This window comes from Tamandua tetradactyla, chromosome 1, assembly GCF_023851605.1.
Source record: "Tamandua tetradactyla isolate mTamTet1 chromosome 1, mTamTet1.pri, whole genome shotgun sequence".
Classification (NCBI taxonomy): domain Eukaryota; kingdom Metazoa; phylum Chordata; class Mammalia; order Pilosa; family Myrmecophagidae; genus Tamandua; species Tamandua tetradactyla.
In genome coordinates this window covers 96,973,347-96,988,871 of record NC_135327.1, presented here as the reverse complement: position 1 = coordinate 96,988,871, position 15,525 = coordinate 96,973,347, and the positions used below count along the sequence as shown (strand labels likewise).

General features: G+C 39.6%; 1 protein-coding gene across 1 annotated transcript in view; it reads left to right on the top strand.

The window, feature by feature from the left end:
* The first annotated feature begins 1,463 nt into the window (after positions 1-1,463).
* The window catches only part of SNX10 (sorting nexin 10), a 120,699-nt gene continuing 106,637 nt past the window's right edge, over positions 1,464-15,525 (top strand). The window contains exon 1 of the mRNA XM_077121256.1: positions 1,464-1,628. The gene's annotated coding sequence lies outside the window, so the exon portion shown is untranslated. The remainder of the gene's footprint in view (positions 1,629-15,525) is intronic.

Below are 15,525 nucleotides of genomic sequence, written 5' to 3'. Positions count from 1 at the left end.
TCTTATTAAAACCAATTTTTAGGGTGATCTTATTAGCAGACCAGGGTTTCTTAACCAATAGAGTAACCCAAATAGGATAGAAAACAAGTTTTTTACCCGACCCACTAATGGTATAACAAAAATTCCATAACCTAAAGATAAAAAATGGTGACAGTCACATAGTTCAGTTCCCTGCTTTCAGGTTGCATATTACCCAACTCTTGAACCAGAAATATCTCCCAACTGCTACACTGTTGATTGCGTTAAAATAACCTATTTATTGCTTCATTCTATTCTGAATTCTTTTCATATTCTTCCCTGTTAGGGCATACTTTTAACAGATATTTAAATGACTTCTGTAGAATCTCCATGTCTTTGTGTGCTGTTCTCTCCACAGCTGTTAGGTTGTGTTCTTGATGATAATAAATTCAGAAAGATTTTAATTTTTCAGACTCTTAGATCTCAGACATGTGCCACATTTTGTTTTTCAGGCAATGTGTTTGTTTGTGCAGCATAGGACAAGAATTTGAAAAACACAGTTTAATTTTATTTCCAAAAGTGATCACATTTACATTCTCTTGTGTTTTATGGCCAGTGCAATTTTAGGAAATTTAATTCCAAGGATTCAGGATTCAGTAATGCAAATTTAGATTCCAGAATGTTATGATACCACATTGTATATTTAAAATTTTTGTCATGCAAAGTTAATTTAGATGTGGAGTACAGACATGTACATCTTCTGGTGGGCCTTGGAATGGCCTCCGAATAATAATCAGAAGCAAACTGTGTCTAATGTGATAATTCGTGCTGTTGCCGATGAAGGTGGCCGACATGTAATGTTAGGTTACATTTGTTGCTGGGTGGCTCAGTAAGCCATGCGCGTTTCAATCACTTCCCCAAATCATTGAACTTTTCCGTGAAAAGCGTGGGTCCCACACAGCTCAAGGTGCTATTTGGGCAACGGCTTATTGATCAGGTCCCTTGCAGATCTCATTTATTTTTCCCCCAATTTTTAATTATGTAGAACCTCAAACACAGAGAAAAGCTGAAACACTTTTACAGTAAACAGGCACACACACGTCCATCACATAGATTGTACCATTAACAGCCTACTATATTTATCACAGATCTGACTCTTCATCCATCAATCCTCCTGATAACCAATGAGGGTAGTAAGCTCAAAGTCCATTCAAATGTTGATACCAAAGGTTGCCACTTGCACACCTTCCACCTCAAGGTCCGGGCAAGTGAGGCTATTTCCAACCTAACGTAATTTAGGGCACCAAGAAGGCGGAGTCCAGACTTGAGAACGCGGCGGGGCCGGGACTCGGCTTCACCTTCGGCCCCCGCCGCTCTGGCCGAGGCTCCTTTTCACCTTCTGCCGGGTGGATGGGCGGGGCGCTGCCGGCGGCGGTGGCCGCAGTGGGCTGGGCTGAGCGGTGCGGTGGCCCCGGTGGCGGCGGAAGCAGGAGGTCCGGCGGCCACACACGGTCCGCGAGCGCCGAGCGCGGGCGCGGGCAACGCGGGACTGCGCTCGGGTGCGCTCCTGGTCGCTCAGCGCCGCCACCGTCGCCGCGCCTTTGAGTCAGCAAACTCCAGCTCCGGCCTGTCCGCCCGCCGCCGGCCCTGCCCTGCGGGAAAACCCGCCCGTAAGTGAGAGGAGATCGGCCGGGGAGGCCGCCCGTCAGGCGCCCGTGGGGGGGGGGGGGGCGCGGCCAGGGACGAGCGGCCTCAGGTTCCTTTCCAGAGGTGCGGGGCCCTTCCCGCCGCGCCCAGGAGCCCGCCCCGCCGCGGGCTGCCGAGAGGTTTGGGTCCCGGGGATAGGGGCCGAGCAGCTGCCGCCTGTCCGGGGGAGGTGTGCCGGCGAGGAAGGATTTTCCGGGTTGCTCGCTAGGGAAGGAGCGCACTGGTCCAGGGGTTTATTTGTTGAACAGACATCCGGGGGAGAGGGTGGGGCAGAGATGGAGCCCTGGATTCTAGAAAAAGTACTGTGGCACCTTGCGCTAGACCGGATTTGGGTAGGTATTTTTTATTCCTGAAACGGTAGGTTTGAGTTTAGACCTCGGGAATGATGGCAGGTATTTTTGCGTGTGTGCGTGTGAGATTCAGGGAAGAGGCCTCGCTGTTCGCCACGTGTGGTGACACGGGAAAGCAACAGCCTTGTTTTTAAATTCTGGATGCATCGTTAGCCCTCTAAAATTACACGCTTTATGGAGGGGATTGGCCCACCGGCTTGTTGAGCATCATGTCCTGCTTGAAAGGAAGAGCTGCTGTTTCTGCCAGACTGCTTACATGTACGAGTAGTGGAGTTAGAAATTTCGAGCAGGAAGGAGGCTTTCACGTGATCTCCCGCAAACCTGTCGTTTTACGGGCAGCGAAGGCCCAGGGAGAGAAGTGTCCACCGGGGTTATTCAATCAGATGGAATCGGAAGCAGGCCTGGAATCTGGTGGGCTTCTAAATCCTCCTGCCCCCTTCTCCACGATTCTTTACACCGAGGGGGCTGTGGGAGAGGGGGTGCTTTTGGAATGCAGAGACTCGTCTCCTTTGGGTGTGGGCTGGAGACCCATCCCTAAGGCCGATCACACTTGTCCTCTCCCCCCACCCCCAGGAGTTGTCCACTTTGAGATGGATTGATAGGGCTTTTCTCAATAAAGATACAAAAATAAAATATGTTTAGAAGTAACTATGTAAAGCTGTGAAATAACAGCACTGACTTGCATTTAACCGATCATCCTGTTTCTTCTGTGGGGCTGTTTCATTCTCCCTTGGGGCTACCATTTCAGTTAGTGAGGAAATTGGGGTTGAAAGAGAGGGACTTGCAGAGGCTGACACTGCTGCTGTGTCCCCCCCTCTAGACTGTGATAAGCACTTCCTCTTTTTTGTTTATGGGATGGTCCCTTCAAATTTGTTTTCTTAACAATAGAGTAAACACCTTCGTTACAAAAAATAATTGTATATTTTATACAAATAAAAAAGTATTAAAGCCTAAGTTTTATGCTCTATGACAGCAGTTCATGACTTTGTAGCTCTCTTGGTCTCTTTTCTCAGCCTTAAGATCTCTATTATCATTTTAAAAGCCTCACTTTCCTGGTTAAGCAATTGGGGGGAAATGGCTTCCTTTTCCTCTTTGATGTCAGGGCTGTGGTATAACAACCAATTGTGAAGGGCACCATCCACCCGCCTGGGTTTTTCATTTCTAGGAGTGACAAGGAAGAGCTTTTGGCCAAGGTTGTGGTTTATCTCCAAGAAAAATCTCTGAAATTTTGAGCTGTTATCACCAAACACCCTTCTTTCTCCTAGTCACATGATGGGTGTGAATTAGTTGTGATGTTCTCTAATCCTTGCTCAAGCGAGACTTCATGTGGAGTTGTGGTTACAGCTTCTGGTTTCAGACCTGTCTGGGTTGAAACCTTGGTAGCATCATTTGTTAGCAGAGGTACTACTGGCCCGGAAATTAGCCTCTCTGAGTTACCTTTTATTAAAAATTAGAAAGGGTAATGATAGTCCTTGCCTCCCAGAACTCCTAATTACAGCTGCTGACATATATTGAACACTTATTATGTGCCAGGTGTGAAAAGAAATTTAATGTGACAGTCTCTGTACTCCTTACCACAAACTGATCAAGCAATCTCTATTATCGTCCTTAGTTTACTTCTAAGGAAATTAAGACTGAGATATGTATGATCTTGCCAAACTCCCCAGCTCACAACTTTAACCGTCTGGCGAGTATGCTGCCAGAGTTCTAGAATAGCTAATTATTATTTAGGACTTAGTGTGTGCCGAACCCTCTTTCAACGTGCCCTGGGTAGGCGGACTAGTTCCAGAATCAGTGCTTTCAGCCACTTCCTTGTGAAGATTTGTGAAGTTTAGCAAGATCTCAAGCTGAGGCAACTCTTACTGGTACTTGCGTTTATTTTTCCCTAAATAGATACTACCCTTTCCAGTTTCTAGAGGAGGTACTTTTAGTTCTGAAATGATTCCACTTCACTTAAAGTTTCATAATTCGATATGCATTTGTTACATCCCTGTCATTCCCGCCCTCCTCCTTAAGCTTTTATTTCAAAATAATTTCAATCTTACAGGACAGTTGCAAAAATAATACAAAACCGATACAGAACTCCAACAACTTCTGTCATTTTTAAACCTTGTAGTAGAGCTCCATGATCTTAATCCTGGGGAAATATAGACAGAATGGAAGGGGGTCAGTGAATTCCCCCTGAAAATGTATTAGTTAATACTCATGTGCAAGAAAACATTTATTCTGGGGAAAGAATCTGTGGCTTCTTCAGATTTTTAAAGGATCATTCATGGTAGAAAAAAATATTAGTAATGACTTTTCTATTTCAGTGAGTTTTATTTTTACAAATGAGGCCTCCAAGGTCCAGCAGAGAGGCAGAACAACTTAATCTGAACTACACAGCTAATTAAAGGTAGAAAACGGGCTAAAACTCAGGTCTTCTGATCCAGCCTTATATTTGTTCCATTATACCCCAGTATTTCCCTTTGGAATAAGTGGTGCCAGCTGCCTAAATTCAGAAATGCTAAAAGACTTGCTCACGCTCAGCCCTCTCACTAGGCTGCCTGTACGCTGCGTGAAAGACCAGCAAAGCTTCCTTATCAAAATACAACATCCTTTGGCATGTTATCTTGTTAGCTGAATCACTTTACTATCATTTATGATAGGAATCTATAGCTCTGAAAGATAAGAACCAGGAAGATGAAAAGTATCTGCGGAGAAGAGCAGAAAGATTCAGAACATATATTGGTTGAGGCACAAGGAGTCCATTCAGACCTCTTAGAATAATTGTAGTGTTGAAAAGTTTTTACTGAGAGATTTGTAGCTTCAAACATAATTTCATGGAGTCTGAGGTTTCTGTGTAGTAGGTGAATTACTGGGAAGTAAGGGCATTTCCTGGGCAATGATTGTTGCTCCAATGACAAAACCATATTAATAAATTTTAGGAATTTTATTACTTTAGACCAACTCTTTGAATTGATTTAAATTTTACAAACTGATAATAAAGTTTACCTGGAAAAATAAATTTGTACTAATAGGCAATCCTTTTTTTTTTTTTTAGCATGGGCAGGCACTTGTCTCCAGCATGGTAGGCGAGGATTCTGCCTGCTGAGCCACCGTCGCTCTGCCCTGCGCAATCTGTTTTTGAAAAAGAACACACTTGAGGAGGGTCTTGTTCAGCCAAATGTCAAAGTGTATCATCTAGGACCAGGAATAGGAAGTCTAGAAATGATTCCATTGTCAAGATCAGAATTTAGTGTATAATAAAATTGCCTGCAGTAAAATCTGTTGAGACAGTTGGCTGTCCACTTAGGAGAAAGGTTAGATCGCTGTCTCATACCATTCACAAAAGTAAATTCCACATGGATTAAAGATTGAATGTCAAAATGAAAACTATTGATATTAGATGTGTGTATGTATGATGTATTTTTTTTTTAGAAATAACTTCAGACCTTCAGGAAAGTTGAAAAAATAATACAAAAACAATTCATAGAACTCCAACCTATCCCACCTATACAGAAAGTTACCAACTATTAGTATTTTGCCACATTTGTTATATCATTCTCTCTCTCTCTCTGTTTCCCTACCTCCCACCCCCTCTCCCTCCCTCCCTACTATATGATGGTTTAAAATAATAACTTTGGGGTAGAGAAGACCTTTTCAAATTTAATGAAACCTAGAAACCATAAAGGAAAATACTGATAAATCTAATTTCATGAAACATTATGCTTCTATAAAGAAAAAGGTGCCATAAGCAGTTAAACGATAGATTATACTGTAGTAAAAATGAATTGTTGTAACATATAGCAGGCATGACCCTTAAAAAGCAATAGAAAAAAATGTAATAAAATATGAATATACAAATGCTTAACCTCATTAATAGATAAATGTGGATTGAAAACAATCATGAAACCATTTGTGCTGAGGTTGATAATATCCACTTATGGGTGGGAAAATAAATTTTCTCCATACGCTGTTGTAAAGAGTATAAGTTGGTACAACTGATAGGCAGTTTGGAAGTGTTTATAACATTAGAAAATTTACATTTTGGGATTTATCCATCACACTTTTAAGACTTTATCCCACAGAAATTCTTGCCTGCTTGAACAAAGAAAGAAATTGCTTATAAATGAGCTAATTTGGAAAAGTGTCCACTATATATTCAATAATGAAAACCAGTTGCAAAATAGTAGGTATAATATGACTCAGTTTTTGAAAAAATGTTTGTCTGGAAGGATGTGTCACTAGCTGTAAACAACTGTTACCACTGGGGAGTGGGATTAGAAAGGGGAAGGTAGTATGCAGGATTTCGCCTAACGTATTCCTATTTTTTTTTCAGGAATTTTGAAATAATTTTAGAATTACAAAAGAAGTACTGGAAATAAAAAATGTTTTATTTAAAAAAAAAAAAGCAGTAAGGAGTATGTAGTACTGGAAAAAAAAAACAAACGTGAAAACAATGCTTAAAGATTCCTGTGATAAAATTCTGCAAAAACTGTCTTCATGTGTTAATAGGGCTCTCCTGTCTGGAGCCTCCAAGCTTGACTGCTTGGTTAGGGGATGGTCTCTCCTTGAGACCATCCAAATGGAGGACCATTCCAAAATTCCTGAAGTCAGGAGTTGCTTACAGCAAAACAAAAATTACTTAATTCAAAAGGACATTTGTCCTGAATCATTCTGTCTTTAGCTTTAAACAAAGCAAACAAAACAGCATTCATCTCTTGATTTAAATTTGTTCCCTGGGTAGAGGAAAACTCTAATTCTGTTATGCTTTTACTGGTATTTTCTCAGCATACCCACTCCCACTCCTGAATTTAATATCCGGCCTGCGCTTTCTGGCCTTAATAGACCAGAACTCCTATTATTTTCCTTGCAGTTAAATATGGGGTCCAAATCTCCAGCTCCTTAGCAGTGGAACTTGTAATGATCTCAGTATGTGTCATATCTCTACCAAGAGTAGATGTCCTTGATTTTTTTTCCCCCCTGGCATCCTGGATACCCTTAGGAAGAAAAGGAAAGGAAATTTAGCTTGCCATCTTTAAGTCTTGAATCCCTTTCTGATTTAGACTGGAAATTCCTAATAATATTCCTGATAACTGCCAACAGGCAGGGATCCCTGGATTCCTGGGTTTGGAAGAACAGAGCAGGGAGGTGAGGGGAATAAAAAGGGGGCACTGAAGAGCAGAAATAAACTTTGCCTAGGACCAGTCCTGTGTCCAATCCGTGTGATAATGTTTCTGATTTGTTTCCAGGAGCTTTTTGTATTTGTTTGCCGTTATGACATATTTTAGGATAGAGATAAGAACTGATATCTATTTAGTACTCACTATATCCCACACATTGCCAGGGCACTTGGATTTACATTATTTCAGTTCATCTTTAATCTTGTGACATAAGGATTATTATAGCCACTTTCTACTGTTCAGAGATATTTTGTAACTTGTTCAAGTGAAGGTGTCAGGATTTGAACCCATAACTGCTCTTTTTTCCCCCAATGCTCCAGCTTAAGGTTCCCAGGATTTTGTTTGCTTTTAGGGCCAAGGTGTCATTCTCTCAGATCAAACTGTTAAGGGAGAATTTACAAGCAATACCGTGTCCATTGTTAGATATAGGATGCTGAGGTTCCCCCTTCTGATCCTTAAACATATTCCATGTAAGATATAAAAGGCTGCAGTTTTAAGACTGGGCTATCATAAATTTTTTCATTGACGTCATGGGCAGTGAGAGTTCTGTGTTGGTTTATTTCCAAGATCAAGAGATAGATGTAAAACGTCGGAGAATTTTAGTTTTGAGGTCAGTGGTACAAGCTTATTTCCTTCCTATTTTTCCAACCTCTTTTCCCATTTTCTATCTCAGATGTACATCTTTCTTTTTTGTGCCACTTTATGCTTTCCTGATTTTACTAAGGGCCCTGCAGTATTTGGCCATCATTCCCTGGGTATCTGAGGAAACATGGAAAGACTCAGCTCTAGCTTCATGGGCCCAGAAGCTGAGCCGTGTGGGGCACTTGCCCTCACCTGGCCTTGGGCGCCCCTATCTCCTTTGCATGTAGGACATAAACCCAACCCAGCCTGACCCCAGCAGTGACGCTTCTGCAGCCCTGAGACGAACCTGTGTTAACACCATGCTTTCCCTGTAGTTGGCCTCTTCTTTCACACTCCTCTTTTTTTTTTTTGTATGGACAGGCACCGGGAATTGAACCCGGGTCTCTTGCATGGCAGGCGAGAACTCTGCCACTGAGCCACCATGGCACACCCCAGACTCCTCTTTTTTATATTAGAGAAATTGTGGGTTTACAGGAAAATTATATAAAATATAGGGTTCCCATATACCATCTGGGCTGGTTTGAAACTGTTATGTACCCCAGAAAAGCCACGTTCTTTTTCCTAATCCAATCTTGTGGAGGCAGACCTATTGTTTAGGGGGGATCTCTTTGATTAAGTTGTTTCCATGGAGATGTGACCCACCCAATTGTGGAATCCATGGAGATAACATTTCCGCCCATTCAAGGCTGATCTTAATCCAGTAACTGGAATCTTTTAAGAGGGAACCGTTTTGGAAAAAGGTCAGAGCCAACACAGAGACAGACATTTGGAGAAGCAGAAAGAAAATGTCCCTGCAGAAGCTGTTTGAAACCAGAAGCCAAAGGACCAGCAGGCACCAGCCATGGTGTTCCGGATGTCATCAGTCAAGGAATCGTTCTCTGGATGCCTTATATGGACATTTTTATGGCCTTAGAACTGTAAACTTATAACTTAATAAATTCCCTTTATAAAAGCCAATCCATTTCTGGCATATTACCTTCTGACAGAATTAGCAAACTAAAACATCACACTATTATTAACACTTTACATTGGTGTGGAACATTTGTTATGATTGATGAAAATCCATTTTCTAATTGTACTATTAACTATAGTCCATGGTTTAACTTAGGGTTCACTGTTTGTGTTGTGCAGTTCCATGGATTTTTGTTTGTTTGTTTCTAAGAAAAAGCCTTTTGCCCCCTTCTCTTTAAAAAAATTTTATTTATTAAAATAAAAATCTTTTTGTCATCATAATCGACTTTTTCTTTTGTGTGTGAAAAATAACATATATACAAGAAAGCAATGCATGTCAAAGCACATCGCAACAACTAGTTGTAAAAGAGATTTCAGAGGTGGTTATGGGTTTCAATTCCACAGTTTTAAGTTTTTACTTCTAGCTGCCCTAAGATACTGGAGACCTAAAAGAAATATCAATACGTGATTCAGAAATCATACTCATTTGTTAAACCCTACCTTCTCTGCATAACTCTACCATCACCTTTGATCTTTCTCCCACTCTTTAAGGGTATTTGGGCTATGCCCAATCTAGCTTTTTCATGTTGAGTTCCTTGAATTTTAAAAAATAATTTTATTCAAGTAACATATATACAACCCTAAATTTCCCATTTTAACCACATTCTAATATATAATTCAGTATTGTTAATTATGTTCATAATGTGCTACCATCACCACCATCTATCAACAAAACATTTCCATCAATCCAAATAGGAACTCTGTATATTTTAAGACTGAACTCCCTATTCCCTGCCCTAACCCCTTCTCTTGGTAACTTATGTTCTAGATTCTGACTGTATGATTACTTATTCTAATTATTTCATATCAGTGAGATCATATATATTTGCCCATTTGTGTCTGGCTTATTTCATTGAACACGCTATCTTCAAGGCTCATCCATTTTTGTTGCATGTATCAGAACTTCATTACTTTTAAGGGTTGAATAATATTCCATTGGGTGTATATGCTGTAGTAATGCTGCTACGCATATGGGTGTGCAAATATCTGTTGGAGTCCCTGCTTTCAGTTTTTTTAAGTATATGCCTAGAAGTGGGATTGCCAGGTCATATGGTAATTTTATTCTTAACTATCTGAAGAACTGCCAGGCTGTTTCCCTCAGCAGCTGCACCATTGAACATTCCTACCAGCAATGAATTAGTGTTCCTATTTCTCCACATCCTCTCCAACACTTTTAATTTTCCATTTTTAAAATAGTAGCCACTCTAGTGGGTGTGAAATGGTTTTTCACTGTGGTTTTGATTTGCATTTCTCTAGCGGCTAATGATGAGCATCGTTTCATATGCTTTTTGGTCATTTGCATATCTTTGGAGAAATATCTATTCAATCTTTTGTCCACTTTTTAAAGTGCAGTTTTACTGAGATATATTCACACACAGTACAAACTATCCAAAGTTTGCAGTCACTGGATCACAGTATCATTACATAGCTCTGCCTGCAACCCCATGATCAATTTTAGAACACTTTCATTGCTCCAGAAAAGAAATAAAATTTAAAAAGGAAACTTAGGTCCTCCAATCCCCCTTACCTCCCCTATTATTGGCCCACAGTATTGGTATAGTATATTTGTTACTGTTGATGGAAAAGTATTAAAATATTACTGTTAACTCTAGTCCATTGTTTACAATAGGTTCATTTTTCCCATATACTCCTTATTTTGGTTTGCTAAAGCTGACAGAAATATGTCAGAAATGGGTTAGCTTTTACAATGGGGAATTATTAGTTTACAAATTTCCATTTCTAAGGCCATGGAAATGTCCCAATTAAGGCATCAACAGGATGATATCATCTGTACTTTTTGAAACTTGTGTTCCCCAGAAAAGCCATGTTCTTTAATCCTTATTTAATATTATTGGGTGGGATTTTTTGATTAAATTGTTTCCATGTCAATGTGACCCACCCTTTGTGGGTAGGATCTTTTGATTAGGTGGTTTTCATCCATTTTTGTTGCATGTATCAGAACCTCATTGCTTTTAAGGGTTGAATAATATTCCATTGGGTGTATATGCTGTAGTAATACTGCTACGCATATGGGTGTGCAAATATCTGTTGGAATACAAACCATGTTGGAGACATTTGTCTCCACCCATTTAAGGTGGGGTTGCTTACTGAGTCCTTAAGATAGAACCATTTTGGAAAAGGCTTCAGAACCCACAAAGAGACCTTTGGAGATGCAGAAAGAAAATGCCCCCAGGGAAGTCATTTGAATAAACCAGGAGAGAAAGCTAGTAGATGTCACCATGTGTCCTCCCAGCTGAGAGAGAAACCCCAAACGTCATTGGCCCCTTCTTGAGTCAAGGTATATTTCCCTGGATGCCTTAGTTTGGATATTTTCATAGCTTTAGAACTGTAAACATGTAACTTAATCAATTTCCTTTTTAAAAGCCACTCCATTTCTGTTATTGCATTCTGGCAGCTTTCACAAACTAGTATACCATCTCTGAAGAAAGGTTGCTGGCATCTAGGATTCTTCTGTCAGATGGCAAGGCACATATCTGGCATCTGCTGGTCTTTTACTCCCAGGTTTCGTTGCTTTCAGCTCCTGGTTTTAATGGCCCCCTCTTTGAGCTTCTGTGGTTCTTCTCTTAGCATCTCCAGGGCTTTGCTCTCTCAGCTCTTTCCAAACATTTTTGGGTATCTCTCTCTTTAAACGCTCTCTCTTAGCTTTTTCTGGAGTCTCCTAAAGCACTCCAGTAAATGATGAAGACCCACCTTGGATGGGCTGGGTCACATCTTAGTTGAAACAACCTAATCGAAAGGTCCCTCCCACAGTATGTCTGCCTCCACTGGGATGGATTAAAAGAAGGTGGGCTTTTCTGGGGTACACAGCAGCTTCAAACCAGCACACCCCTCTATTATTAGCTCTTAAATAGTGTTATACATTTGTTCTGTTCATGAAATAATTTTTAAAAAATATTTGTACAGTTAATCACAGGTATCTCTACTACAAGATTTCACTGTTATACATTCCCATGTTTTAACTCCAACTTTCCTTCTGGTGACATACATGACTCTAAATTTCCCCTTTCTACCACATTCACACCATTCAGCACTGTTAGCTACTCTCAAAATAACATGCTACCATCACTTCTTACCATTTCCGAGCTTTTTGGTTCAACCTAGTTAGACGTTCTCTACATATTAAGCAACAGCTCCCCATTCTTTAGCCTCATTCCATATCGTGTTAACCTATATTCTATATTTCCTGTGTATGGGTTTACATATTATAATTAGTTCATATCAAGGAGATAATATAATATTTGTCCTTTTGTGGATGACTTATTTCACTTAACATAATTTCCTCAAGGTTCATCATGTTGCTGTGTGCTTCAGGACTTCATTCCTTCTTATTGTGGAATAATATTCCTTTGTATGTATATACCACATTTTGTTTATCCATTCATTAGTTGATGGACACTTGGGTTGCTCCCTCTTTTGGCAGTTGTGAATAATGCCACTGTGAAATTGGTGTACAGATGTCTCTTTGTGTCTTAATTTCAGATCATCTGTCTTTTGCTCATTTCTAAATTGGGTTGTTTGTCTTTTTGTTGTTGAGTTGAAGGATTCCTTTATAATTCTGGATATTAGACTCTTATCAGATATGCAGTTTCCAAATATTCTCTCCCACTGTGTAGGTTGTGCTTTTACTTTCATGATAAAGCCCTGTGAAGAAAAGACCACCTTCTTTTAATCCATCCTTGTGGAGGCAGACCTACTGTGGGTGGGACCTTTCTATTAGGTTGTTTCAACTAAGATGTGACCAAGCCCATCCAAGGTGGGTCTTCATCATTTACTGAAGTGCTTTATCAGAAAAAGCTGAGAGAGAGTTTAAAGAGAGAGATGCCCCAAAGTTTTTAATTTTGATGAGGTACCACTTACTTATTTTTTCTTTTGTAACTTGTGTTTTGGGTGTAAAGTCTAAGAAACCATGGCTTAACACAACGTCCTGAAGATGTTTTGCTATACTTTCTTGCTATACTAAATATAATTATATTTCGGTCTTGAGTGCATTTTGAGTTGATTTTCAACTAAGTGGGGGTCCACCTTCATTCTTTTGCAAAGGGAGACGCAGTTTTCCCAGCACCATTTGTTGAAGAAACTATCGTTTCCAATTGAGTGGTCTTTACCCCCCTTGTCAAAAATCAGTTCACCATAAATATGAGGGTTGATTTCTAAATGCTCAGATCAGTTCCATGGACCTATATGTTTGCCCTTGTGCCAGCACTATGCTGTTTTAATTACTGTGGCTTTATAAGTTTTAACATCAGGAAGTATGTGTCCTCAAACTTCATTCGTTTTCAAGATTGCTTTGCCTATTTGCGACCCCTCACCTGTCCATATAAATTTGATGACTGTCTTTTCCATTCCTGCAAAAAAGTTTGTTGGAATTTTTTTTTTTCGTGGGCAGACACTGGGAATTGAACCTGGGTCTCTGGCATGGCAGGCAAGAACTCTCCCTGCTGAGCCACCGTGGCCCACCCCATTTGTTGGAATTTTGATTAGGATTGCATTGAATCTAGAAATTAATTTGGGTAGAACTGATATCTTAACAATATTTAGTCTTCAATCCATGAACATGAAATGTCCCTCCATTTATTTAGGTCTTTGATTTCTTTTAGCAATGCTTTGTATTTTCTGAGTATAAGTCTTTTACATCCTTCTCAGTTGTTCATTACTAGTGTTTAGAAACACTTCTGATTTTACTACTGTTAACTTTGCTCAGTTCACTTATTAGCTGTAGTAGTTTTGTTGTGGATTTTTCAGTATTTTCTTTATATAGTTTCATGTCATTTGCAAATAAGGAAATTTTACTTCTTCCTTTTTAATATGGGTGCTTTATATTTCTTTTTCTTGCCTAAGTGTTCCAGTTGCAGCTTCCATTACAACATTGAATAACAGTGGTGACAATGGGCATCCTTGTCTTGTTCCTATTTTAGAGGGAAAACTTTCAGTCCTTCATCATTAAGTATGATGTTAGCTGTGGGTTTTTCATATATCCCCTTTATAATTTTGAGGAAATTTCTTTGTATTCCTAGTTTTCTATGTGTTTTTCATAAGTAGGGTGCTGGATTTGTCAGATGCCTTTTCTGCATCATTTGAGATGATCATGTGTTTTTCCCCTTTCATTCTGTCAGTGTGATGTATTACATTAATTTATTTTATTATGTTGAACCACGCTTGCACCCCTGGGGTAAATCCCACTTGATTGTGATGTTTCATTCTTTTAGTGAGCTGTAGGGTTCAATGTGCTAGTATTTTGTTGAGGCTTTTTTGTATTTATATTCATAAGGGATATTCATCGGTAATTTATTTTCTTGTGGTATTTTTAATTGGCTTTGGTATGAGTGTGATGGTGGCCTTGTAGAATGAACTAGGAAGTTCTTTCTCTTCAGTGTTTTGGAAGTGTTTGAGCAGGATTGGTGTCAATTCTTCCTGTCCTGTGAAGCCATCTGGGCGTGGGCTTTTCTTTGTTAGGAAGTTTTGACTACTGATTCAGTCTCTTCAGTAATTATTGCTTTGTTGACATCCTCTGTTTCTTCTTGAGTCAGTGTAGGTAGTTTGTGTGTTTCTAGGAATTTGTCCATTCCATCTAGGTTATCTAATTTGTTGGTATACAGATATTCATAGTATCCTCTTATAGTCCTTTTTATTTCAATACGGTCACCAGTAATGTCTCCCTTTTCATTTCTGATTTTAATTATTTGTGTCCTCTCTCTTTTACTGCTTTTTTAGTCAGTCTAGTTTAAGATTTGTCAATTTTGTTGATCTTTTCAAAGAACCATAGAGTCACTCTATTGTTATTTTAATTTCTAGGCCATTTATCTCCACTCTAATTTTTGTTATTCCCTTTCTTCTGCTCATTTTGGGTTTATTTAGCTCTTTTTTCTAGTTCATCCAGTTTTGAGGTTATGTCTCTTATTTGTTATCTTTCTTCTTTTTTAATGTTTGCATTTAGAATTATAATTTCCCTCTCAGCTTTGCCTTTGCTGCATCGCATAAGTTTTGGTATGTTATAGTTTCATTTTTATTTGCCTCAAGATATTTCCTAATTTCCCTTGTGAGTTCCTTTTTGGTTGTTTAAAAGTACATTGTTTAAGGGATGCATGGGTAGTTCAGTGGTTAGAATGCCCGCCTTTCATGTGAGAGACCCAGGTTCGATTCCTGGACCATGCACCCCCCCAAAAAAAGAAAGAAAAAGAGTACATTGTTTAATTTCCACATATTTGTGGATTTCCTACTTCTCCCTCTGTTATTGAATTCCACTTTCATTCCATTATGGTCAGAGAAGATTCATGGTATGATTTCAATATTCTTAAGCTTATTGAAACTTGTTTTGTGACAAGATATGGCCTAAACAAAACTGGAAGTGTCTATAGTGTTACCCAGCATGCTGTTGGTATTGTTGTAAACGAACAAGTGAAGGGCAAGATTCCTGCCAAGAGAATTAATGTGCGTATTGAGCATATTAAGCACTCTAAGAGCCGAGATAGCTTCCTCAAGCGTGTAAAGGAAAATGATCAGAAAAAAAAGGAAGCCAACGAAAAGGGTGCCTGGGTTTAACTGAAGTACCAGCCTGCTCCCCCCAGAGAAGCACACGTTGTGAGAACTAATGGAAAGGAGTCTATGCCCTATGAATTCATGGCATAGGAGGTGTAAAAAATAAAATACTTGTGGATTGTAAAAAAAAAAAA